This window comes from Epargyreus clarus, unplaced genomic scaffold (assembly GCF_041222505.1).
Source record: "Epargyreus clarus isolate Ecla_fem2 unplaced genomic scaffold, WU_Ecla_fem_2.2 ptg000021l, whole genome shotgun sequence".
Lineage (NCBI taxonomy): Eukaryota > Metazoa > Arthropoda > Insecta > Lepidoptera > Hesperiidae > Epargyreus > Epargyreus clarus.
In genome coordinates this window covers 8,655,271-8,670,765 of record NW_027332228.1, presented here as the reverse complement: position 1 = coordinate 8,670,765, position 15,495 = coordinate 8,655,271, and the positions used below count along the sequence as shown (strand labels likewise).

The 15,495-nt window shown below is 33.2% G+C and overlaps 1 protein-coding gene across 1 annotated transcript in view; it reads right to left on the bottom strand.

Moving 5' to 3' along the window:
* sif (guanine nucleotide exchange factor still life) overlaps positions 1-14,303 on the bottom strand; it is a 146,739-nt gene extending 132,436 nt beyond the window's left edge. Inside the window, exon 1 of the mRNA XM_073084128.1 lies at positions 14,160-14,303. The gene's annotated coding sequence lies outside the window, so the exon portion shown is untranslated. The remainder of the gene's footprint in view (positions 1-14,159) is intronic.
* Between the last annotated feature and the right edge of the window lie 1,192 nt (positions 14,304-15,495).

Genomic DNA, 15,495 nt, shown 5'->3' with positions numbered 1-15,495 from the left:
ACTCATACACTTCAGTACTAATATCTGCAGTGTCGGCACTTAACGATACAATATGTATTTCTTTGAACTTAAAAAGTAACGTATAATACCTATTGATCATGTAAAATTAAAATGTATTAACTACCAATATTATGATAAAAGTATACTTGTATCATAATAAAGACAGTTCACTTTTAGTTAGAAGTTTAGTTTGTCAGTTCAGCGAGGTAATGTTGTTAATATCTTGCGTATGTGTCAACGGGGCAGTCATTTGGCTCATTTATTTTATTGATAAAATTTTGGTGTATTCAACAGTATGCAATTGTATTTTAAAACTGTATTGTATTCCGTAATCCTTATCCAAATAAACCAAAACATTTCCGTAGGCACTATTTAATATGATCGAGTTACTGAACTAAACTAAACATTGTGTAGTATTCATGAAGTATATGAACTAAACATTGTATACTAGACAATGTGTAGTTCAGAAGCTCGACATATCCTAAACTATTCACTAGCAAGAGCGAACAGAACGGAAGTTTAATAAAGGCAAAGCAATTTTCGGCTTAACTTTATATGTTATTCTGAGTTGGACTTTCGAAACATACATTACTATCTTCTGATTGAAATTTAATTTATATTACTAGTGCTCACCCGAAACCCGAAATTTGACTATACATAATAAATTATAGGCTGTCCGAGGATTTTTGTTGATAACAGTGAAGCTTACCACCACCACCTTATTAAATTGTGGTTAACACGATTGTGAATAGTTTCTCGTTGACTATTTAGTAATTTATGCAAACGAGTAGATTTAATTTATACAATCGACTGTCGTCATTTTTTTCGAACAGAATCAAATATGCACCACTTGTCAGTCGTTCAAACAAGAAACCTCGAGCGACTAACTGGTAGCTTTAACAATTGTTCAACAGTTGTCTACGGGTGAGCGATAAAAGTATCAAACGTCAATGACCAGTAATGACCAGTTATGTGACCAGTGTCATCCATGATTATTTATCATCAAATCGAAATAGGGCAAAAGTAGGTACAACTTAAAATCGGTCGCAACTTCAATTCTGCTCCTGGGGTTCTAATGTTTTATTGTGTCATTTATTTTGTAAAAAATAAATGATACAATAACGTTATATATGTAATCACGGAAAGCCTACCTAGACTCATTAATAAAATAAACTCCAAAAATATCACAAGACCTCAAAAATATCTATTATATAAGAAAGCTTTAATACAATTTAAACTTAAACAACGTTACTGTTGTTAACTTGTACTACTCGTTACTTAGACACGAGATAGTTACAACTAGGAGGGAGATAAGAGAACCGATGACCTTGGCTCGGCTTTGTACCCGCCCGATACCATGTTCTTCCGTACTGTCGCCTTGTCATCCCTACATGCACGAATAATGTATCTATATATGTTATCAAAGACATTCAACTGTAGTAGACATGGAGAGGACATGGGAAGACAGTGTCATCAACGATTTAATACGATCAGGGTTTGTTAGTATGTGTGGGTGAAATCTTGCAACTGAATCTTAAACCAGATAGTCTCAAGCGATAGGGTTGAAATATTACTTCTTTAATTTTAGTGATGTTATTGTAAGTCCAATATGACGAACGACTCAATGTGGCGCACCAATTCTTTTTTATGCAACTTTATGATATGGGTATCAAAATTTCTAAATCTGTCCTTGATATAAACATGAATGTCTTAATAAATTGGTATTCTTACCATCGCAGTGACTTCAATATTTCAATATTTTTTGTTAAAACCCTATATCCTGATTTACCCTCACCCAGGACTAAATAACCCTCAGAAAGCCAAGAAACAATACTTCAATACGCCACTACATCATGCCATGCCATTGACCCATCTTTAATCATGACATAATATACACATACATAACAATTACAAGCTTCATTCATCATCTCATTTTGTCTTATAAATAAATTAGGACGTTGGTTGCATTATCATGTTGCAAGTATTAGATGGACTTATATAGAGTTGTAATAAACATAACTTAATAATATAACATCCGTACAATGAACAGTCAACCTACTACTATGTAAATTGTTAGTGTTATTCACTATTTTGGGAATCCTTAAAGTTTCAACAAACAACGAACCGAAGACAATATACCTGGAATCAAATTTCCGTGGGCTTTATTCAATTATCTAATGAAACGAAGTAGTTGCTCTATTGTTCTCGGCTCGATATACTCGCATATGCTAAACTATTCACTTACGAGTAGAAGCGAGTGAGCGAAACTTCGGAGCATGATTAGGTGAGCCAAGTAGGCACATGTAAGTTTTGGGCGCTCAACTATACTCCTACGAACTGCTTCACTTAATTGTGTTATTTGTTTTTTTTAACCTAAAACCTAAAATGCACTTAAAGGCCTCACGGACCTCAAAATCAATATCGGCTTGACGTATAAATTTTTTTTATGTGAAAACTTCTTTAATGGCGTTTTACACTTTTTGTGATGCTCAAAAATGTTAAACTTGCGTCAGGACACGTGGGCTCATCGAAAATTCGTAAGACTGTAAAGTAAAGTGCAAAAGTCAAGATGTCTTCCGGTGTCAGTTTACAAAAATATGTCAATGGGTGTCAGTTTTATTTTTTTATTTATTATATTTTATTATTCAGTTTAGGTTTCGAAAGTTTCCACTTCGGTGGGCAATTTTTTTCCGCGGAGCATTCCTCATAGATCCTCTTCCGCCCGGAGAAGTGTGAATGTCACCCAGTCATTCCACATAATATCATTATCACTCGTAGCTAGAAACATTCATTTTGATATCTTTTCAGTTGAAAGACATTTTACGAAACTAATTAGTTGTACTATTGTCCTTCGTGATTAGCTGTTAAACACACTCCCATATGTTTAACTATTCACGTACGAGTGAGTCCGACGTGATAAGGGATAGGCGACTTTGAGAGGCTTTGTAGATGACATTATTTCTCAGTGTTTCCTAGCTTTCATATCTAGAAACTGTCGTATCTATGACAGTAATTATAATTTATTGTTTTTTTCTCCAATTCCGCCTTCAAATCTTCGGTAGTTTACACATTTTTTTACACATTAAATCGGATTTATTAGTATTAAGCTTATTTGACTTTAAAATGTATCTGCTTAGAATTCCTCCGCGAAATTCTGTCCTCTTCCGTCTGATGCACTTAGTAAAGTTATCGAAGCATTTTATTTATAAAATAAAACATTTCAATTAAAAGCGTTAAAAAAAATTAAAAGCGTTTCAAATTAACATGGTAATAATTTTCCATATAAGGTGTCGTTAATGACATTTGGTTGATCAAAAACTTTTAAAATCATTATCAGTAGCACTACCATGAGTTTACAAAAGTATTACTCGCTAGCGACTGCGTAAAATAAATGTATGAAAAATTGTACAGCGCCTCTGGTGGTTACTCGTAGAACTAAAATCCGTAGTGTGAGCCACTACGTAACTCTAGCACTACCATGAGTTTACAAAAGTATTACTCGCTAGCGACTGCGTAAAATAAATGTATGAAAAATTGTACAGCGCCTCTGGTGGTTACTCGTAGAAGTAAAATCCGTAGTGGCGTAACTCGATACGTAAAAAACGTATCGAAATCAAATCGCTAGCGAATGTCATTATGATCTATTGCCATACAAATTCGGTCCCATGAGTCATTAATTTGTCAGACTATGTCAAAAAATACCGTAACGATAGTAGTTATGTTATTCACTAGCAAAATGACAATAGTTTTCTATTTACAATTTCTATAGTGGCGTTTCTATGCCAACTCATGGTAGTGCTACAGGATATGTAAAAAACCTATCGAAATCAAATCGCAAGCGAATGTCATTATGATCTATTGCCATATTTGCCATACAAATTCGGTCCCATGAGTCATTAATTTGACAGACGTTGTCAAGAAATACCGTAACTATAGTAGTTATGTTGTTCACTAGCAAAATGACAATAGTTTTCTATTTACAATTTTTATAGTGGCGTTTCTATGCCAACTCATGGTAGTGCTACAGCACCAACGCAATTTGTATGGAGTATAAATATTTCAGGGGTCCTTAAAAATAGAACGCCTATTAATAAGAATATTTTTAAAAATAAAAGCCCTGTTTTTCCGAGAGGCATTTCTATAAATAAATTGTATCAGTAATGCTTTCTCCTTCATTTTATTCATCTTTTCAGTTATATATATAATTCATAAGCTCTTAAACTTTAAAGAAATATTTTATAATAATAATAAGACACTTAATTCGACCCAGAAATGAAATATAAAGAACAATATAATTGAACAATAAAAAAAAAATTTAAAAAAAAATACAACCGACTTCTATGTCACTACAAAGTAAAAAATGATTGAAATAAATGTTGGTTTAGTACATATTTCTGAAGTCGGCGCTCAATATATTTCGGTGGATAACGATTTAAACAGCGTGTCTAATATGAGTGTATAAATATGTACTAAACCAACATTTATTTCAATTATTTTTTTACTTTGTAGTGACATAGAAGTCGGTTGTATTTTTTGTTAAAAAAATTTTTTACCCTTTTTAGTGATGACATACTAACATATATATTAATACAATATAAAATTGTATAAACGTGATCATGAATGAAGGTAAGGTCTGAGTTTACATTGATTGGAACCGCACGCTCGCAGGGCGCTACCGCGCCCTGCTCGCTTAGTTTTATATTTTCTTATATGTTCCAACCTAACCTAACTAAATAGTCAATGATGAACTGGCTTTGCAATTTCATTAGAACCTACACCAAATATCTTCAAACACAACTCAATTATTCCCATCGGTTGAGGAGTTACATATTTTGTCACCGAGCCACATTATCAGACCCTTAAATAGTCAATGATGAACTGGCTTTGTAATTTCATTAGAACCTACACCAAATATCTTCAAACACAACTCAATTATTCCCATCGGTTGAAGAGTTACATATTTTGACTCCGAGCCATATTATCAGACCCTTAAATAGTCAATGATAAACTGGTTTTGCAATTTCATTAGAACCTACACCAAATATCTTCAAACTAAACTCAATTATACCCATCGGTTGACGAGTTCCATATTTTGTCTCCAGAACCCTCTGATCCTCATCATATTTAAATGGGACCAACTTGTAGCAATTGTACACACACGAAATTAAAGGCATTAAAATAGGTTCATAAACGGCGAAGTTATGGGTGTTATATTTACATGGGTGGAGGAGTTCCCCTCATTTTCTCCAGAACCCATCGATGGATCCTAACCATATTTAAATGGGACCAACGTCCAGCTTGTCTCTATACAATAAAAATAGAATTATTGAAATCGGTCCACTAACGGCGGAGTAATTCGTGTACATACATAAAAAAAAAGATACCGGCCGAATTGATAACCACCTCCTTTTTGAAGTCGGTTAAAAAAGGCGGTGTTATCATTCTACAACGATTTCTTCCGGGCAGCCTTCGGTGCGGGTTAATGTGGGAATGAATATAGAAATAGGTAGGATGCAAATAACATATTTAGAACAATTTTAGTGTTATAACACTAGTATATGTTTTAGTCATTGTCTAGTAATTTATTCCACTAGAATCGAATCCTCGAATCTAAATGTAGGTGCGAATTGCAATCCATTAAGCCACTACGCCACTCCAACAGTATATTAAAGATTGACCTCGATGCAAGTCGTCGGCCAAAAGTAGACGCTATATTCAAGTTGAAAATCGATATGTTGAGAATTTGTTACTATACCAGATCTTAAGTCGTTTTCGCAATGTTACATGACGAATGTTGTGGTAGATTTTACTAAGGCAAAAATATGAGTAAAATTGTGATAGCCAAGAATTAATTAAATATGATAAGAATTTAAAACAATATCTACTGCAACAGTGACGGCATCTCAGATAAAATTAATGAAACTATTCCAATTAAGATAGTATTTCCTTCATGCAGCATTACACCCGTAAGTAATAATATTGAAACTTAACATTTTTCCAATAGAAAATCGAAATTTCACAATTTGATATTTCGTAGGTGCCTTATTAGTAAAAGGCGTTAATCTTGGCCAATTTAAGTTTCGATATATCGCGAACTCAGAAATATTCATATTTACAGGACAACATAAAGCTACAATTTAAATTAGGTACCCGCATCGTCAAAATTTACGTTTTCACCCACTCTTATAGTGGAAAATTATTTATCAACAACCCATTACTGTCCCACTGCTGGGCACAGGTCTCCTCTCAGAATGAGAAGGATTAGGCCATAGTCCACCGCGCTGTCCAAGTGCGTATTGGTAGACTTCACATACCTTTGTGATTTTTTTTTATTTTTATAAATCTGAAATTAGTAACATATAAATAATATGAGTATGTGCGTGATACGTATATTAAAGCAATGTTAATCAAATCCATTTATATAATGTTGATAATCGAAAATGGGCCACCAAGAGCAACAATATTCGACAATGATCTAGGTTTAAGTGAAATCGATCACAAATAGCTTCAAAGCCAAGCCTCTCTTCAAACATAGTCGGATTATGTAATATATATGTTGCTGTATATTTCCAGACTAGGAAAGAATTATTTACTGTGAGCTTTTCCTCATCTTTAAATGATAATCTTTAATGCAAAAACTAAACGATTTATTCTAATATTTACTATTTTAAAAAGTTTAATCAGGTTACCTAATTAAGTACAAGAATTATCAAGTATATATATTCAGAAATGATATGATTAATATAATTAACCCGGCTATACTACTGACTATTATTATAATTGCAGTTAGGACTTGAAGTTCACCGAAAGTGATAGCATATGAAAGCTACCCAGTGAAATATAACAAAGATACGTTTACTTTAAAATCCCAATCCTTAGATTTAGAACATTTAATTATTGACGAAAATCATCGATTAAAATGAATATTCTGATGTTTATTATTAACACGTAAAGCTCTTCGTAAAGGTCACGTAGAGAGTGGGATATCGTAAGGTGGTATAACGGTCTTAATTAGGCTAGAAGAGCCCACGCAGCGTCAGGATTTACGAGATCAAAGTTAAAATGATCTTATTGTATTATGATCAAATATGTTTTCAAAGATACATTGGAATTATTTGAACAGTAGTGGTAGGATTTGATGGTGAGAAGCAAGTAAGTTAAAAAGTTATATATTAATGTGTAAACAACTGAAGTAAATGATAAAAAAAACACCAATCAATCAGCGGATGTTAATTAAGTTTATTTCACTTATTTGTAGAAATTGTCAACGTTTGTCGATATAGAATATATAAATGAGAATAAAGCAGTGAATGCAATAAACAGGAAAGATTTCTTCCTTCAGGTTATTAATTTTCGCATATAGTAATTGTATGTTATTTTCTGCTATACATTTAAAAGAAAGTAAAAACGTAAAGTCAAAGATTTTCTCCTTGGTCATGGCAGAGCTTTACCATCAACCATAAAACATTTACAAACCATTCCTAAGGGATTAAGAGTTTTAATAACCTTAAAATTAATCAACACTAAAAGATAGACTCTCTTCGTTCGTAGGAATAAATGCAAACAATATTCAGAATTATTTTAAAGCAGGACAATGCAAGCGCGGGGAGATTACAAAGGAAAAATAAAAAAAGATTGAAGAATTTAAACAATCAGGTGAGCTCCTCGTCTCTACAAGCAGCACTCCATTACATTATTTTTGCAATCTTTCATAAATTTTATAATAATTGCGTTTATTAAAACCCGTGCAATATTTGTATTGAAACAAAGTCGGTAATAATACGTCATATCCGTCGTACGTCAGTTATTATTAAGCAATATATGCCATGTTTGCCTGCCATCGACATTATGTTTGACAATTCCTTCATATGGTCATTGTTAAATTTCAATCTTTGGTAGGTGAAAATTAGACAGATTGACTATTAATAACGGGCTGTATTAATTCATTGTTCAATAAAAAATGTACCTACATATATCAAAAAGTATATCAAATAATATTTATTCTGTGTTAATCAGTTGAAGGGCCAGAACCTTACATATTTTCCGAATCACAAGTATGTTACCTTTTTTTACCTTTTTTTTTGAAGTATGTTACCTATTCTTCTAATAACTGTCTGTGAGCTACTTCCAAGGTTACCTGGATATCATGACCATGAAAAGCTAGGATAAGGATAAGATGGTACACATTTTAGGTTACATTTCAGGTCTATAAGCAATATGACAAACTTTGATCGTTCTAAAGAAATATTGCAAGTCATCAAAAGGATGAAACGTGGGTATCATTATCATCAATCAAATATTTTCCCTGCTAAGGTTTTTATGTCACAGAAGTCACTAACGCAAGATTAGTACCTACTCCTGATGTTAAGTAATCAGTGCATCCGATAGATGGGATTGAACAGCTTAAGCTTGATCATATACTCATCGTCAACCCATCACTGTCCCACTGCTGGGCACGGGTCTCCTCTCGTAATGAGAAGGATTAGGCCATAGTCCACCGCGCTGGCCAAGTGCGTATTGGTCGCTGGCAATTGGTATTCTATAATAGGAATTTGTGTGGCCATAGTCCCTCTACACTCGAATCCAGAAGAGTTGTTGATCAAAGGTGACACAAAGTCATTTTTATGAAATGAAAATAATTGTATTAGATACGCAATACTGATTTGAATTGACAGATTAAATTACTTTGCGTCAAATAGCCGCTAGACATAATTTTTTACCTTTTTTAAGTTATAAAAATGTGAAATTATATTAATTAGTGATATTAGTAATGTCTTAATTTATTTTAAATTATTTTAATTCTTTAATATGATAAATCTTTCAATCCTATATATCATCACCATCAGATTTAATAATTAATCCGTTATTAATATTTACCGTTATTAATAATTAATCTATCTTATGTTATAAAAAATCAAACTGTCTTCTAGAATTGTAAAATTTCGATTGTTCATGGCCAAAATTCATCATGAGATAGATAAATTATTGATATCGGGTGTTAAAAGATTTCATAAAAATGTGAAGTTAAAATACCACGGTATTTGCAACGATGTTTTTCCCACACTTTTATTAGCTTGACCTGTATGTATCTAACAAAATCTTTGAACTCGATTTTTAAACACTGTGAGCGGTCAGTTTAATTATAAAAATTAACAATAATGAAAAACCGATAACAAGACTCGATTTTAATAATTTGTCACATTGCCTTAATCAGGATCATCGGGATTGACGATTTTCGAGGCGGTGATCATACGCCTTTGAGAAAGTTAATGACAAACTTACTAGATTGCAACAATTGTTACTTTTTAGTTTTTAACCGACTTCCCAAAAATATACGAATGTATATATTTTTTACTAAGTATACTAGCGTGGTTTTTAACTTTTTACTAGTAATGTTAATTAATTTTTAATTGAAAGGATTTGATTAATAAATGCCTTTATAATTTTGATGTCTGGCAAAAGTTTCGACACGAGTTACATTAAAAACATATTTTTGGGTAACACGGTCGCCAATAATTTTTAAACAACATCAGTTTTAAATCTGGAACTTTAAGCGATTTCTCATTTGCGTGATCAGTTTTTTTTGCCATGAAAAATGTATTACAAGATTACTAATATTAAAACAAGTAATTTAATTAAAAAATCAAAAACCCGATTGCACTAAAAAGGCTGAAGTAGAATTTCCAAAAATGGTGAAATATGCGTTTCATTATTTTTATCCAAAAAGACAAATACAAAGTTTCATAGTAGGTTCAAATAATATTATCCTATTTTATCCTCGTAGTGCTCATTTACGCTATATAAAGAACCTATGTGTAAAATTCTAGCACTCTAAAGTTCAGCGGTTTCCCTTTGCGTTGATCTATGGCTCAGAAACACTACTCATTTAGTCGGACAGTCATCTCGATATATTATATATAGTATATAGATGTAATCTCCTTTTGATTTCCTTTATTTTGATACCCTACTCGATAGGTTTGGTTAACTTTTTTGAAATGTTATATTCGCGATTTCTATATTATATTCTATTTCGCGAAAAAAGTCCACCATTTACGCTCTTTAAAATATATAACTTCAGTAATTCAAAGTTCAGCCATTTTTTTTACCTCGTTAGGGTTGGAATTTCATTATTTTTATCTAGCAAGCCAGATACAGAATTTTATAGTGTTGTATAGGGTAAAATAGGGGTTGAAAGTTCATATAAACACGAACTTTCAACCCCTATTTTACCCTCTTCAGGGTTGTTCCTATCCAGAAAGCCAAATACAAAATTTTATAGCAGTTGTTTCAAAATTAAAGGATTTAAAAAAAACTGTCATCCCCTATTTTACACTCTTAGGGGTAGAATTTCCAAAAGGCTTTTCTTAGTACTTATTTATGCTATATAGAGAACCTATGTGCAAAATTTCAGAACTCTAAGGTCAGTGGTTTCGGCTGTACGTTGACTTTTGAAAAATGAATTAGTCATTTAGTTGGTCAGTCAGACAGTCACCTTGCTGTTTTATATTTAGACAAATATGTTTTTATAATCTCTGTTTAATTTCCTTTCATTTCATACCCTACTCGACAGGTTCGGTTAACTTTTTTTTTTAAATGTGTTACTATTTCGCGCCAAAAATCCGCCATGATGCCTTTTGATTTTTTTCTAACACCTAAGGATATTCGAAAATCATCCAGCCGTTTGTTAGATCCAATCGAATAAAGAAAGACAAACGTACACAAGATAATTAAATATTAGAATTAATTATTTAATTTTAAATTGAAGGAAAACATGATAAATAAACTAAACAACTGAGAGTTCCTTTAAAAATCTCCAAGTTATTTAAAGTCTACAAAGGCCAGCATGGTGGACTACATCTTATAAATACCTTCCTCAATCTGAGAGACCCGGTGTCTAGCAGCAATTGGGTAGTAAATAGGTTGACAATATACGCTACTGGCTATAGAGTGACGGTTTGACTAAATGTATATATATAGATACAGGTTTGTCAGTAAATCGATCTACATGTAAATTTCGGTTTTACTGGCTTCGCTTGTCACAAGCCAGTCCACGATTACATACATATTTATAGTATGTAAGTACTATTCAAAGGGTAGTTCGGCAAGTTGAACATTTTTATTTTTTGTATACTAAAATTTTAGGAACAGTGTACATTCGTAAATTAAGTCTAAAAAAGATAAAAATATAATTAAGAATATACATATTTTGACGACATTTAACATTTAGACTTGAAATAAAAGTTTAAATCAAATACCTACACGATTTAATGTTGTCTATAATAAAAATATTTTAAATAACACGTTGACAGATTCTACTAGATTTATTTTTAAATAAATTACGCCTACCACACCGTTGGCCCGTGTTGGCACTATCTCCAAAATTGGTAAATTATAATTTTATTATGAATACGTTTATTGTACGAATTTGGATTCCAGCCATTTAGCTCATTTCATGATAAAAATATTAAAAAGCTACCCTAGTGGTACAACATATTCAACAATTCTTGTTGGTAAGTTATTAATAATAAAGCATTATAATCATATATTATATTAATATATTTATCAACCCACCCAAAGAATATACCAGAAATATCTTCGCAATTACATGCATTTAAGTTCACTAGAGGGAGCTGTCAAAATGGCTACAAATTTTGATATGATTTGGATATTTTATTAAAGCCATGTGTTATTTACATGTTGTCTGAGTTTTCATGGGTGATGAAATTACCAGTTTCCTTTATCACCGTAATTTTATTTAAGGTATCTTACAAATTATGATGACCATCATACAAGCTATGGAAAAGTTATGAGAAATCAGGTAAAATTTAAACCATAGAGTTTTATTTGTTTTAATTGTAATAATAAGTTGAACTAAGGTATATGGTGTTAAGTGTCACCTGCGAATAGTATTTCGCCCTCTTAATCCATGGATGTCTAAGATAAAAAATGCAAATAAAATATTTATTAAATTTAAGCCAAATTATTAATCTTTCTTAAGTCTTGTGTCTAACAAATTGTCTTCTAATGTATATGTGTTCAATCTCCATAAGATAAGTTTATACCATAATGGTATGTAAAACCAGAAATCTATCCTTGCCAACTCGCTTGACAGAATTGTTAGTCTGTTGCCAGCTTTTAAGAATTCCATACTCATATTTCCAGACATATACATGACATGACTAGCATAACCAGATTACCTCAGATGGATGTCAGTCCTCAACTAGGAAGGATAATAAAAGATAGTTGCAGACTCCAACGAATCCAAAACTGTATTTTCTTAAACATGAAGTATTATTATTCAAAGTCATTTTTTTTTGAAAACCCGTTAAGGGCGTCTTTTCACCTATAAACATAGAGTCGAATAAAATGAACTGTATGTCTACCCTATATGTCTATGGTAGGTTTTCTTTCATAATTTACCAATTATGGATATCTTCTAAATATATATAACTCAAAGGTGACTGACTGACATAGTGATATATCAACGCACAGCCCAAACCACTGCACGGATCGGGCTGAAATTTGGCATCCAGGTAGGTGTTATGACGTAGGCATCCGCTAAGAAAGGATTTTGATCAATTCTACCCCCAAGGGGATAAAATAGGGGATGAAAGTTAGTATAAATCTTCTCAGTTAATAATATTATTTCGTAACGCGACCAAAGCCGCGGGCAAAGGCTCGTAGGAATATAAGTGACATCATTCAAATTGTCTCACGATAGCTATGCTGAGTTGATTTTCTGACCGGCAAGAGCCGATTCCGTGTCAATAATTACAGGAATACACTTAGGTTTTCCTCTCTCGCGGGTATAGATCCGTGTGCGGATCTGGCCCGCATATGCATCGCTGGCTTCCTATCGTTACATAGATATCATTCTCCTGTCATACGTGCCGCTCGCACGCGGGTTACAAAAACTGCAGCTGAATAATTCACGCATGTAGGTAGGATATGCTTATGGGCATAAATCATCTTAAAAAGGCAAATAATGCTTTTTATTTTGATACCCCCAATAAATATTACTTTTATATAACATGAACATCAGAATAAGGTAGAGAGCGCTTAGAATAAAGTAAGTCTAGATTAGATGGCGGTAGAAGTAAAGGAAGGAACTTCAGTAATTAAGTTGGTAGAACTCTCTGTAATACCGTTACTGAAACAGATCTATTTCTACCTTATATCATCTAAATGCGCAATGTCATCTTCAGGTAGGTACAAGGCGTTCCAAATTAGTTTATGATGGTATCAATGCATCTTACTTCCGGTTTAAAATGGGTACTTTGACCAGCAGTGACCACTCATCAATAAATTGAATTTACGCATATGATTTTGGTATAAAAATTGGACTTATCTATTTTGAAGGTAATGATATGTTAAAAGATCGCATATGAAATCTGTAGTTTTAAGTTTTTTATATCATTCTGTAAACTTAAGAAATAAATGTAGGTATAAATTTATCAAATTTAAAATAAATTATTCTTTACGAAACATCTTATCCGATTTTTTATTGCCCAAATATGAACACTGCTAAGAAGAACTTATAATTCTATAAAATAAGTTTAAATATCATAAACAACTACAATCATATAACTGATGACCTTGGGTTTTCTTGTAATGAAAAACATTCATGTATTAACACTAAATGGAGAAATACATGTAGACACGGTAATACGCTGTAAATTCAGGTCAAATCATATAAAATTCATAAACTAAATCCTCGCTAAAATGACGAGAGAGTGCGAAGGGAAATGCAATCGAATCTAGTGTAGCCGTAAGTTCAATGTTAGCTCAAGAGAGTACAGATGGCGGCTCCTTTACGTCATAGATTATAACACTACTCGTTATAAAATGGAGAAGTTATTTTAAAGTAGAATGATTTCATGTATGTATTCAATTTTACACTAATACTTTCATGCTAATTGTAAATTTCTAAGGAAACTCGTTCTTCATAACCAAGCGGGCTATGTCCGATGTTTTACAACATCAATCCTAAATGGTGTGTCGTATAACGTTTAATGCCACTATAAGTAACTACCTGCATGATCGTGAATGATCGTCTATTTGGTTGGTTGCCATGATTCCGCTTGATGTTCGTGATGCCTCTAATATCTAAAAAGCGCAGTTGTCAACACTACAAACGGTGTAAGTATCAGACCACTTACCAGAAGAACATCAATGCCAATAATTGTCCAATAAAATGATTGTATTTGAAACTGTTGTTGATCTAATTACACATTGCATTTCAATACGCGACTGATCACAGTCTGTTTTGACAAAACTATTTGTACAATAAAACGTAATGTAAACGTATATTTTATATAATATAATTTATTGACTGTGCCTAAATAGTTCTATACTCTATTAGATATATTTCTTGATAATTGTACTACCTAAAATACTGCAATACTATTCTAAATTAATCTATATTCCTCTAGTTATTATGATTCAATAATTCTATTGATATAAACTAAGCAATACCTAGTCATATATTATAAAATTATTGTAACATTAATGTCATATATTTTATTAATTTTATAATTCCGTGACATACATTAGCAATCATAACATCAGTATATCAAATTAGACATGCTTCAGCTTAGTATCAACAATAGGAAATCTCAATTATCAAAGACAGTACTATCAACGATTTGTCGTAAAGAGACCGATTGCAACGCCGTTAACTAGATATTGAGAAATGACATCGATGCATCCGGCCACCGGGGGCGGTGTCGATCTATACGCTAATAAAATACGAACGAACATTAGCGCGTGCACAGCCTCGTTATGCACCTCGTCCTTATTAAGCTCGATACCGAATCAGTAGTCCAGAATGTGAAACGTCAAGTGATTTGAACTGGTGTAGTGCGGGGCGCGTGAATGATGCCCACTCGGTCGGAGCGCGGCGCGGCACACACTAGGGCGGGCGGACACGGCAGCGTTACGTCAGCGAGGGGCGCGGGGCTGGTGGGGTCGCGGGGCGGGGGAGGGGAGCCCCGCACTGCTGCATCCTCGGAGCGCCCATCTTCGCCCGGCTCGCTCGCCTGAAAAACGTGACATCTCTCGGCATAGAACGCCCCCGCGCGCGCAACCCGCCGCTCTCCAAGGACCGTGACGTCCCACACTTGCGTTCACTTGCTGCAGAACTTGTTACTCTGGCGAATAATCCATTTTATTTTAATGCATGCTTCTTGAAACTGACGGTCACAAAATATAATAAAAATACCTTTCAACAAACCATTTTTCTGTAAGCAGGATATTAACTCTACTCTTAAAATTGATACATGTTTAGCAATGATTGGATTAGCTGATACCCATATAAGTATGCCTCAAATGTCTCTATCTCAATTACAGAATGTTTTTCAAATCCTTTAAAAGTGATCGCAGAAACAGTTATAATGCTTTTTTTTATAATATAGGAGTAGCAGACGAGCATGCAGTCCACCTGATGGTAAGTGGCTACTGCCGCCCATGGACATTTGTAATCAACCCCAAATAAGA